This window comes from Rhinopithecus bieti, unplaced genomic scaffold (genome assembly GCF_001698545.2).
Source record: "Rhinopithecus bieti isolate Rb0 unplaced genomic scaffold, ASM169854v2 scaffold_19858, whole genome shotgun sequence".
Lineage (NCBI taxonomy): Eukaryota > Metazoa > Chordata > Mammalia > Primates > Cercopithecidae > Rhinopithecus > Rhinopithecus bieti.
The window spans coordinates 1,013,818-1,026,610 of record NW_016810077.1 but is presented as its reverse complement, the minus strand read 5'-3'; the positions used below and the strand labels follow the sequence as shown (position 1 = coordinate 1,026,610).

Below are 12,793 nucleotides of genomic sequence, written 5' to 3'. Positions count from 1 at the left end.
AACAACAACAACAACAACAACAACAACAACAACAACAAAACCCTAAGGGAGTTACTTTGTGTGGGGAAGAAAAGAGGAGAAAAGAAGAGTTTTATGGGAAGGCTCCATTTGTTCTCCTTTTCCATCAAAGATAAAATTTAACAGGAAAGATTTTATTGGAACATAAAGAAGAAATTTTGAATAGTATTTTTAATACTGTAAAAGATTATGGACAGTTATCTTGGTCATATACTTTTTTAAATTAAAGTGACAACCAGTCCTCAGCTATGTATTCTAGGTAGGTTCATTGGCTACTTGACTGACTTTGCTTTTCAACTCAAGGAATTCAAGATTTAATATTATTCTCATTTTACTAATGGCAAAGATAACTCAGAGAAATGGAGTGACTTTGCTAGAAAGAAAGAGTTAATATTAGAGTTCCTATTCAAATGTAAGGAAAATTAGACTTTTTTATCCCAGGTTCTCTCCTGATGAGCATGCACTTTTGCTGTGTTTCTACTCTCTAAGGGGCTTGTGGCTCAGTCAAGCCAGAGACTTCCTTAACTAACATGAACACAGGTGACTGATTCTATGTGGGATGGTCTTTAAGTAATCACACAAGTGGTTCAGATTTTGTCAGGCATTTTATATCTTGTACAGTTAAATTTGATTTCACTCCATTAAATTCAGTAAACTTCATTGACGACCCACTGTGTGCCAGATGCAGAACCAAATGCTAAGGATATACTTTGAAAGGAAGCAAACACAGACTCAACATCTCGGCGCTTCAGCCTAGTGGAACAACAAACAGTAAGCAAATGATCTCAAACATGATGAACATCATTAAAAGGGAACTAGATATGGAGAAAAACCCTGGCAAAGTCAACGTCAATTTTACTTTGGTCTGGACAAATCTATTTCTGTCTCGAGAGATATAGTAACATTTAAGTTCATTGCTTCTTGGGAAGTAGCTATTCATTGACTTCTCTAGATAGGTGCATAGGAAAATGTGTTATTGGCTTGATTTCTTATATAAATCCAAAAGAAGAATAGAAATTAATAAGAATAGTTAAAATTCGTGGAATGGTTAATTATATATTCTTAATTATAGAATTCTTTATACACACTTCACATTTTATGAGAATGTAGACTAAGGCATTACCCTCCTTCATTTCATTTGTCATCATGATCAAACCTGAATGTAGTCAAAATACTCACTTAAATAGGCTATTTGGATGGTTTAGTCACACCATGGCTTGGACTTTGCCTTCTTTTTCCCGAAGAGTGAAGCCTGTGACAAGGTCTTGCAAGCAGGTGGTTTCTTTTGGGAAGTAGTTCAGGAGACAAAAGTGAGACAATTGAGAAGACTGAAAGGTTGAAGAAAAGACCAGTCCTGGGGTGTGTTATTGCACTGATTACCACTGTGGGAAACTGGGACTCCTTCTTCTTGGGGACAGCCTTGAAAGCCTTGTGAATATGCCTTAGAACTGCCAGACAGCCATAATCATCTATTGGCTTTCACATGCCATTGGAAAAGAGTGGCCTTCAGGGAGTATGAACCTCTCCAGCATGCCCAGGGATGGCTGAGTGGGTGTCTCTGGTGGCAGAAAAAAAGTCCAGGACAGAAAGCCAGATTATATGTAGCAACTGCAGCAAGCTGCTGTCAGGTTCCAGTTGGTGGTTGCCACAATGGTCAGAACAAGGCGGGGAGATGGGACCGCAGATATTCCTCAAAAAGAACTATTCAAAATATTTCCTTCCTTTCCATAGCTGAAAGGTGGAGGTCGGAGCATCTACAACACAATACAATGAAATTGGATATACATACTTTCTTTGCAGAAAGGTCTCCTTCTGAAGCTGTCCTTGGATTCTCTGAATTCAGGGTACAAAATGGACCCTGGTGTCTAGAATGTTGATTAGGAATTTCATGAATATTTGTTAGCCAGAGCTTTAGAGAATGAGAGGGCAAGCTCTTCAAAATGCTGACAAAGTGTCTTCTTGAACTAACTTTAATCAGGCTCCTCTGAGACCTCTGCTTGACTAGGCCTGGACTTGGGCTTCCCTCTGTCCTTGTAGAATTTAATGTGAGCAAGATTCCTAGTAAGTCAGTTTAGTGAACTGACTAACTTTCCCACTGTTGGTTTCTGACCCCTCTCCACATCTTATCATGTTGGCCCACCTTCAGCAAGAATTCCATTGAGTTGGTCTAGCAGGAGTCCCACCTACCCCCGATGTTTCTTCTTAGTATTTTACATTCGCCGACCCTCAACCTTCTCCTTGGCTATAAATCCCCACTTGTCCTTGAGGGAGTTGGAGTTGAGCTCAATCTCTCCATGCAAGACCCTAATGCAGTGGTCCCTCTATTTATCATGAATCCTCCCCTTGAATTAAATGCTGCCTTACTGTTGTTTAACAAGCGTCATTGGACAATTTTTTCTTTAACGATACTGATGTCTATAGGCTGAAGAGAAACATTAGAGGCTTATTATGTGCCAGGCACTATTCTAACACATCAGAACAATGTCCTCAAGCCCCTTCTATGTGCCATGCTTGTGCTAGTCACCGGGGGGAGTAGGTTGAATAAAATGTGGCTCCTTTTCTCAAAGAGGGCTCCATTACTGTTAGCAAAGAGTAAACAGATAAATGACACCACTATAAATCCTGAGTCATGACATGAATTTGTAGAGAGTGCAACTCTTCCTAGGGTGCTGGGAAGGGTTCACAAAGAAGGAGGCCAGGACTAATGCCCCCCTTTTACAGCAACCATAGCTTCTAATTGCCCCTGGATATAGTTATAACTTGTTTGATATATAGAGAAGCACAAGAATTAATGTCCTAATGATATGTATTATGATGTGGTGCTAATATATGTGATGTTAGTACTGTCTTCAGACAGTTCACATTTCATTTTCTGAACAGAATAGATAAGATTCCATCAAGTTTCTTCTTAGTTGCTAAGGACTTCATAAATTTCTCTTGTAATTGACTTGCTCTCAGACAATAATTGTTAACTGATAAATAGGAGAATTGTCAGGTGTGGAATCAGTGGTGAAAGAAAGATCGTTTCTCTGTTGCACTTATGAAGAATCGCCGATAAGACCTCTGATCCCATTAAGGATATAAACTCTTCAGATGGAGTTGATGACAGCCCCATGGGCTGCCTGAGCCCTCGCCAGCTTGGCTGTTCTCAGTGCATGTTCAGCCAAAGGGAGATGAAATCAATGCAAGAATTTCATGGCCTCCAAGAAAATTACTGTTGAGAGATGACCTAGTTCTTTGATTGGTGTCACCAGAAGACAGGCCTCCTTGAGAAATGAATGTAATGACATCCACCAGCTGCTTAAATTCTTTCTATTATATGCATTTGCTTTCAAATGGTTTTAGCATTTTAGCATAAACTACCACTTGCTTTCCTCCCAGGTTTGGGCTCTGGGCATTTTTAAAGCAGCAGGCAGAGGCAGTGCTGGCATAAGCAGCATACTGCTCCGCATCTCCTAGGCTGGATGAAAGCTTCTTTGCTTGGATCCCTTAATGATTAAGGGCTAAGAAAGTGGCATGAGTGGATTAATGATTCCAAATGAAATTCCTCCCTTTCCTTTGTTGTGTTCTCAATCACAAGAATTTGTTGTGTTCTCATTCACAAGTATACAGATAAATACTGGGACTCTAAGCACCATATTGCCACCTTCCCTTCCGGAACCCACATTTCCAGTACCCACATTGGTTCTTACATGGGTGTCCTGGCTTTACTCATTCTTATGTCTGCACTGACTTCTGAAAACTCTTGAAAGTGTCTTATTTTGTCCCTATGAAAGACCTAGATGTACATGAAGACAGAAAGTGAGCTACAGGAGTTGAAAAGATAAAAACTAGAGCAGAAGACACAACATCTGCAAATGAATGAAACCCCATGGACTCTGTGGATCTGCCGAGACTGTGATAGCCTGCTCCCTCATCTCACTTTTTCACCAGTCTTTCCTGCTTTGCTCTCCCTTGCTTCCATACAGTGAAAGATGGTGGATAAGGTGCTGCAAAGATATAACAACAGCAGTAGCAGCAGCAATCTTTTAAACTGAACTTGTGTCTAAGTACTTACTATGTACCAGGCACTATTCTAAGCATTTTTTATATATTAACTTGTGTAATCTTCACAACAACCCTATGGATTCATGCTATTATTCTTTTATTTTAGGTGAGGGACTGAGGCACAGATAGCTAAAGTAACTTAAGTTTATACAACCGTGTCCCTGTCTCAGTTACCACTCTCTTCTGCTTGCGATAACCATGAAGGATTGAATATAAAAAGTTAATGTTAATGCCTGTCATTTCTTTGCCAAATGGAAAAGTAGGTGCTGAGAAGCATTGGAAGGAGAACATCCTGTGTCCCTTTCAAGGGGAAAGATCGTCAGGATCTCCAGCCTGATAATGTCCTTTTGGAAAATGTGAGCCATCCTCAGGAAGCCCCATGCTCAGGACAAGCCACGCTAAATACTTTGCCATCCAAATGTGAATGCATGGCTTCATTAATACTATGAACAGTATCTTTAAGATAATTTTGAACAGTAAGCTGCTAGCACACGCGTTCTTCCCAGGGGCCCACTTGTGGCCGCCCTCATCCACCTGTGCCAGCCAGTGTGTTACTTACTGGTTGCTGTAGGAGGGAATGTTAGATAAGGTGTAATTTCTAACTGGTGCTGAGCTTTCATTTGAATCCAAGGTATTTGGGACAGAGAAAATTTGTGGAACAGGTGGTTTCCAGCATGTTTGTGGCTCAGAGGAAAAACATTAAGAATTTAGTTACAGGCCAGACGTGGTGGCTCATGCCACATCTCTACTAAAAATACAAAAATCAGCCAAGTGTGGCAGTGGGCACCTGTAATTCCAGCTACTCAGGAGGCTAAAGCAGGAGAATCACTTGAACCCAGGAGGTGGAGGTTGTAGTAGAAAAAAGAAGAATTTAGCTACACTGGGGTCTTGTCTTCCTCTGTTCACACCTGGAAATCTGCTGTCTGTGGGAACCTGTGAGATCTGGAAGAGCTTGAAAGAGCTCTGGATCCTTATCATTTTTGATGTGTGCCCTCGCAGACTGGTGTGAAAAATGTGGGCAGATTTGGAAGATTTTCCATCCTCAGTCTGACTCTGACCATGGGTTCAGGATGGGTTTTCCAAATGGCTTACTTGTTTTATAACACCTAACAGGTGAGTATAACATGGTAGACCATTGGGTGACCTCCTTGAGAGGCGACCAAATAGCTGGTCCCCTCCAGTTCCATTGGGCAGTTCCACAGAGGGAGTTACTGAGCATAGCTGGCTTGCATTAGGTACTTGACAATGTGCATCTGGCCAAGGTGCCCACCGGCTGACCAGCAGCATGAAGAAGAAATGGTGTGAGTTCATGCTCTGGGCCTGTAGGCCTCATGCGTGTGCTTCATGCATTTGGGAAGAAGCAGCCCCACACCATAAAACCTCCCTGAAAGCCATTGAGGTACCTCTCTAAAAACCATAATAGACTGTGCTGAAAGCCTAACTTTGACTGATGTGAGGTTTGGGACTCTACCCAGGTAAGAATCCAGGCAGCAAGGAGACCGTAGAAGGCAGATGACCCAGAGTAGGGCCAAACTGTTTACCAGCAAGTGTGTTTTTGAAAATCTTCCTTAACTGGTCATGGCAGCGGAAAATACCCTGCTGTTAAACGCATCTGCAATCTGCTGCTCTCCCAGTGCACCTACAAAAATTTTGACCTTTAAAGAAATGATGGAGAAGCTGGTGATTTTTTCGATGGCATTGAAGCTCAGTCTATTTTAGGCTCCAAGGCAATTGCAGCCCTCTTTGCTCCCTATTTCTCATTACTTTTAAGTCTTGTTCTGGCCACTATGAACCCTTCAGCACTTCTCCCTCTACAATCACTCAAGTCAAGATCTGTGATCTGTGATTTGCAGATGACATGCACATTTCTTGGCTGACGGTTGCTGAAGCAGTTTGCAAACCTAAGGCAGTTAAACGGGGAGGGGATGGAAGAGCAGATTACAACTATAATGCCACCCTAAATTTCAATTTTCATGCAAATGTATAACTGATTTCTCATTGTTTTGAGTGAAGGGACAGTAGCGGTTGGTGTGAATTACCATATTCATATTTTGATGACCAAACACTTGGCTGATTTCTATTGTTTGTCACTCCTGTGAAACCACAGTACTTTAGAAACCCATGTTGGGGGGAAGATGTTATTAACAACACTCCCTCCCCCCAAAAATATCCAAACACAAAGACAAAATCTTAGGATCCTCTCATTATGAAAATCTGTTACAGGGATGCATCAAAAAACACTCAGCTTTCTGAGTTTTAGAGCAATAATGGCTGTATTTTGGACCAGTTTTCATTTGAATATCTGCAAAATATGTAAATTACCAAATCTTTGAGAAAAGTTATTTCAGTGTCATTTACTGAAATATTCACTCATTTAAAAAAGACCATGTTAATGAAACCTAGGCTTATCTGATTTTTAAGCAGACATGATATGTGTGTAAATGTAATGTGATCTGAAAGACACATTAATGAGATTGCCATCAGAAGGATTACTGAGATTCTGTGTTCACACACCGAGAAAAGCCAAATGGGTGTATCAAGCACCCATTTCTAATCTTCAAAAGCAAATTTATTGAAGTGTCTCAATTTTTCCACACACCCTAACATCTGCATATGGGACCAGATTCCTAATCCTGTCACACTGTGATGCTGCAGATTAAGAGAATGTATAATCAATGCCTCTGTCGCTATACATAAATATAGACTGCTAAATCAAGTGTGGGCTTTACAACAGAGACTCCTTATCCTCAGCAGATTTTGCACTAAACATTGCTGAAATCCTGGAAAATTAAAAACAACAACAACAACAACAACAACAAACAGTGATAGTCTCTGGTATTTTCTTCCTTTATCTAATTAAAAAAAATTTATCTGTAAGTGGAAGCTACCACATAAATGTTTCAACAGTAAACATGAAGCAAAGAAAAGGAAGTTCAGACTTAAAGAACACCCCACCATGTGTCAGACATTGTGTTAGATGCTTAACATACATTATTCCATTTAATAATAAATCAACACAAATAAGTATTCATCGAGCTTTCTCAACATGTCAGTGTTCTATGCTGGTTATAATTCTTCAAATATTTCTATGTATTTGTACCCCTTACCCCTTTACCACCATTTTTAAGTGTTTCTAACACTATATTAATTATACAAATGTTTGCAAAGAAATCTCTGAGAACTTTGTAAATTCCCAAATCCACAAAACTCCTACAAGGAAACAAGTAGAGAATTAAAGTCATGGTATCCAGTTAAATGACTCATGCCTGCCTCCCATTTCAGGCAATGGAGATTTGTGCCTCATCAAAATTATAAATTACTCCGTGTTATGGACTTTCAGGGTCATTTAAGAACATTTAAAATGATGAATGTTAAATCCACAACTTCCAGGGGCTTATGGTACTGTGCATGTCATCTTGACACTCAATTGTTACTTTTAGTGACAATCAAAGTAATTTTCATTTAAATTACCTGCCACAACCCTTTCCAGTATTTCAGATTTCTGACTAATCTATACTTTATTTAGCCTTTTGAGTTCCATTTGTTCAAAGTCAATGGAAGGTAAAGCCTAGATGTTATCACAGCTCCTCCAGGAAATTGGAGAAATATCATTAGATATGACAATATTCACAAAGAACTGGGGAAAGGTTGGGGTATGTCCCCTTGAAATTTTCCAAAAAAAAAAAAAAAAACATATAATGGTAGAAAATATTATTGAATTTTTAAAGTGTATAAAGTAATCGATTTAAATTGTGAAATATAAGTCACAGTTCTATTGATTTTGTTACTGGACGAAAAATCACAAATTTCCCATCAATGTGGAGAATAAAAACAAAGAAAGCTATGATCACATTGGGGTGCCTCTATCACTGATATCATATCTACCTGACTACGTCATGTTTGCTTTCCTGAAAGGACTTGTGTGTTCATATTATCATGTGTTGACTTTAGAATTGCTTGCAACACAGATTTTAAAAATGTGAATCCAATTCTCTCAGTCTACGACTGACTTCTACTTTTGGTAAAAGCAATCATGTAAAGATAGGTCCAAATAAAAGCCTTTCTTTCTGTATCCTTGGAGAACAATTTCTCAGAGACTACCGCTTTGACAGCCCTGTCTATAGTTCCTCCTCCATCTGCATCCTTCCTTCTCTCCTACCACTACCATTTCCTTTATGTGGTTCTGAATTCGTAGGAGGGGTCCAAAAGGAGTTCCAAGTATTTCAGGGCTGGGAAAACCAACCAAGTTTCATGCTTCAGAACCAGTGACAATGACTCGTGGGCCTTCACCAAAGCCCCATATTTTACTTGCTGCGTCTATGCTCAGTACCTTTTATCCCAGGACTCAACAACACGCCCAGAGTAGATGGCAAAAAAGACTACGCACTTCCCGGTTATAAGGCCCAAGATGGGAAGGATGTCATTTACTTGCCTGAGTTGCTTCATCTGCTGCCATAACTGAGATGGGACTGCTCTGCTCTCCATGTTTGCTTGGAGAGTGGGATGAGATGATCTGGAATATTAGGATTAGCAGGTGAAATAGTTTGGTTAAAACAGAAGAAATGCCTCTGGGTCAGAAACACCAGCACTAGCCCTGAACACAGATCAGATCCTAGCAAGACTCTCTTGGGTAGAAGCTATACCAATATAGCAATTTACTTGGTGTCTGTAAGAGTTAACATAAGCTACCTCCAGTGGTGCTCAAAGTGCTCAACAGAGTGGCCTGGGCTTCGGGGAATTGGACAGTTCCCCTCTTCATGTGTTCTTATGTATATATCATTTGCTATAAAAGTCAGAGATCAAACAGGTCACTTTTACATGAATTAGTTCATGTGCCTAATTCCTAAATTCCACACATCCTTTTTTTTTTTTTTTTTTGCCCCAAGAGAAGCTCAGAGAAATAAAGAGGCTAACCCTGAGTGCCAGGGAGTTGAAAGATTGTAAGTCTCATATATCCTGGTTTCCTGGGCCAGAAAAATAAGCACAGTCTTGCAAACAAAATATCTTTACCCTTCAGAAAAATGTTCCTGGCAGGCAAACATGTGACTGTCCTCCTCTATATAAATCAGTATCTACATCATGTCCCAGTCATGGGCATTTTGATCTGTTGGTGCCCTAACTTACATTCAAAGAATGCATTTCACAAAAATATTCCATCAAATCTATAAGTGAACTATAAGCAAGGAGGACTGATTAATGACTACCTGAATATATCTTTGGTTGTCTTTTTTAATTTCTTTGAACATCAGGGTTATGAGCATGGATTCATTTGCATTACTGGCTTAACTAATTTATCTGATTTTAAGGTCTACCATTACAGAAAATTAGTTCAGAAGTGTTCCTGGTTTCAAGTTCCATTTTTCTCTGGAAATAACAGATCACAGAAGAGTTTACACAAGTTAAATAAATGTAACCAAATATACTCGTACTTCCTGAAACTGTGAATGATCTGGTGATACTGAGGAAGCAATTACAATCTTAATTGGCATCAAATTATAGGAAATTAGTTTCATGGTAAATATTCATTCTCTCTGTTGTCCAATCTAGTATTTATGTTAGAGATGTGACATTTAGCCTGCTAGAAAGAACCCAATTTCATTTGTTTTTATAAAGCATTTTAATTGAGGATTAAAGAACAATCCTTAGTGAGGATCGCAGAAGGAGAGTTTTTCTGTTTTGTTCAGATAACACCAAAACAAATGCCAAGCATCATCTATCTTGAATGTTAAAGTTCTCTGAATAAAACTTAGTCTTAGTTGTTCAAGCACCATTTGAGTTAGTTTTAAAAGAAAACCACAAGAAGAAGCAGGCTTAGTGAAGAATTTGGTAAAGTCGATAAAGGGAGTGTTTGGTTATCTTTTGCTGCATAATTAAACTCCATAATTTAGTCACTGAAATAATTATTAATTATTGTTATCTCTCATGGTTCTTTGGGTTGAGTGGGCTCAGATGTGTGGTTTTAACTTGGAATTTCTTGTGAGTTTTCAGCTGAGACTGGAGTTATCTGAACTAACTGAGTTGGAAATCTAAAGTGGATTCTTTATTCTCATGGCTGATGCCCCAGTTGAAATGGCTGGAGCAGCTGGATGCTGGCTGGGCATCTCTCTCTCTCGCCACATGGCTAGCTTGGGTTTTCTCACAGCATGGAGGTTTCAAGACAGTTTGATTTTTACAGGGGGGTTGATACCTCCTAGAGCAAGCATTCCACAAGAGCCAGGCAGAAGTTGTAAGACACCTGTGATCCAGCCTTGGAGTCCAGGCAGCATCAGTCTGCTGTATTCTACTAGTCACAGCAGTCACAGGCTAGCACAGATTCAACAGGATGAAGAAACAGACTCCACCTCCAGATGTAGGAAAAGTGTGTATAGAAGGAGGGGAGAAATTGATGGTGATCATCTTGAGGACAAACTACCCCAAGGAGAATAAACAATATTTATACTTATAATGTGTCTATCAGATTACTTTGGAGGCTATTCCCACTTAGATGCGTCATATAGAAGATGTGGATATAGAAACATGCAGATAAATCAGTCAATGCCAAGTGTTGGGGGAAACTTCCATAGTCTGCAGGCTCCCACAGAGAGGTCAGCACTTCCACTCCTCCCCCATGAGGGGAAAATAAAGGAAAAGCTTTCAGCCTCTCACCATAAGCTCATTCCGTCCTCCCCTTGGAAGAGAAATGACTTACCTGAGGAATGTGCTTGGAAGTAGTTGTGCTGGTGAAACTCAGCCTCTGTGGGTTTCTCTCTCTTTCAGAGTCAGCTCTTGTCAGGATGCATATTTATTTTCCCCTTTGGAGGAGGCCTCAGTACAGCTCAGCCAAGGGCACATTTGCTTAATTCAGGACTGGGGTATTGGGAAGTCACTTGGCCCCCAGACCTATGACTTGTTCTCGAGTCCTGAGACCTGCTGACTCTGGTGTCTAATTTCTCATTTGGGTCATATCCTAGGGTTATTTGTGTTCCCTAGCTCTGACAGTAAGATTCCCAAGCACTCATTTCTTCTTAACCAATTTCTGAAAGTAAAATTTTGGCTGACGAGCACTCTTTTCTTCCTGCTACCATTAATTTGATGCTTATTTTGTGTCAGGCACTGTTCAGTATTTCACATTTCTCAGCTGGTTTGATCTTTACAGCAACTTCGTATGACAGACATTGTTCCCCATTTTTCAGGCTATAAATCTGAGGCCCAGTGTCCCACAGTGGCCATGTGGTGACACAAGGCTTTGAGCACAGATGGTTGACTTCCAAAGCCTATGTTCTTAACCATTACGCCACTCTGTGTTGTGACAGCGTCAAACATACTTTCATTCATTCATATTTTTTGACTGATCATATTCTTGTGTGATTTCTTTCAGAAAGGCTTTTACATCAAATATTGATAATGATAATAATAATAAACACATTTTGAGCACTTACCATGTCTCAAGCACTGCTCTAGAGCTTTCCATGAAAGAACCCCCCTAATCTTCAGAACAATCCTGTGAGGTAGGTGCTACTATTACTCTATTTTCACAAGTAAAGGAACTAAGCACAGCAGTTCCAAAGTCATGCTGCAGGATGCTGTGTAGAATGGCTCCCAGGACACTGGGAAAGCTCTTCTGCACCCCAGTATCTTCTCTATTGGTTCATTAATGTCTGATATTCCTGCATGAGAAAACACAGCATAGAGAGAAAACTTAATATGTATATACACATACTGAGAGAGAAGGCATTTACCTAACATCTCATTATAGGTCTTAGAAATGCAGTCTCAAGAGCAGGTTCTCGTGGGGTGACAGGCAGGGTATTCTAGGGGAAGGAATACCCCAAGAAAGGTAGCATTACAAAGGAAGAGGAGAAAGAAACATGTAAATGAGGAGACACTGATTTTCTTCCATTGCAAATTTTCCCAAGGCTGGCCCCTTTTCTATCACATTTTTACCCAGTAACTCATACTTTCCCTAGAGCTATTGCAAGCAAGAACTATTGAGAAAGTAGCCCATCTGAAAGTATATTTCCTGCTGTTTATCTGCTTCCAGAACTGGCTGAAGTTTACTTTTTGGTACTCCAGAGACCTAGCTTCTTCTTGCCTTCTTCCAGTGTGGTCTATTTAATCTCCTGTCGTGTGGGAAATTATGTTCAAAATCTCCGTGATCCTCTGTCCATAGTAAGTTATGCATGTAGTGACAAGTACATGCCACAAGGTCTTGAGATTATATCTGCAATGTGTTGCTGCTGGCTGTTGATCAAGATAGGCTGGAAGAAAAACATTATTTTCAGGTGTGAAAAACCGTCACCTTTATCAAATAATTCTTCTTGCATTTTTCCCAGGACGTTGTAGCCTATTTAAACTTGGGAGGTTAAGTTTGTAGCATTCATTATGACTGAAAATTTAGTTCACACAATCATGATGCTCTCTTTATTAGGTGTTACTGTTAAACAATATTAAAATAAACACAATGTTGCTGGTCTTTTGTAAGCTACATGGCATGTTTACTTCTTTGCCTGGTTTCTTAATTGCATTTATTCATGTTTCCGAATACCAGTGTCACTGTCACCCAGAATATTTGCTGTTTTGAGCATGTGTTTTACATTTTATTTTGCCCAATGATAGAATATGATGGGGACATCTTATCTGACTGTTTCGTAGTATGCTGTAGTTTGAATTCTTGGCTGTTGGTTTCCCAGAGTCCCAGCTCATGCCATTGCATTCTGCTTCTGCAAATGGAGAATAATGGCTCTAAAAA

The 12,793-nt window shown here is 39.8% G+C and overlaps 1 long non-coding RNA gene across 1 annotated transcript; it reads left to right on the top strand.

Moving 5' to 3' along the window:
- The first annotated feature begins 10,820 nt into the window (after positions 1-10,820).
- Positions 10,821-12,499, top strand: LOC108541659 (uncharacterized). Its single transcript, XR_001889018.1, has 3 exons — positions 10,821-10,916; positions 11,423-11,552; positions 12,086-12,499. It is a non-coding gene; the product is annotated as an uncharacterized LOC108541659 (long non-coding RNA).
- Positions 12,500-12,793: the final 294 nt, after the last annotated feature.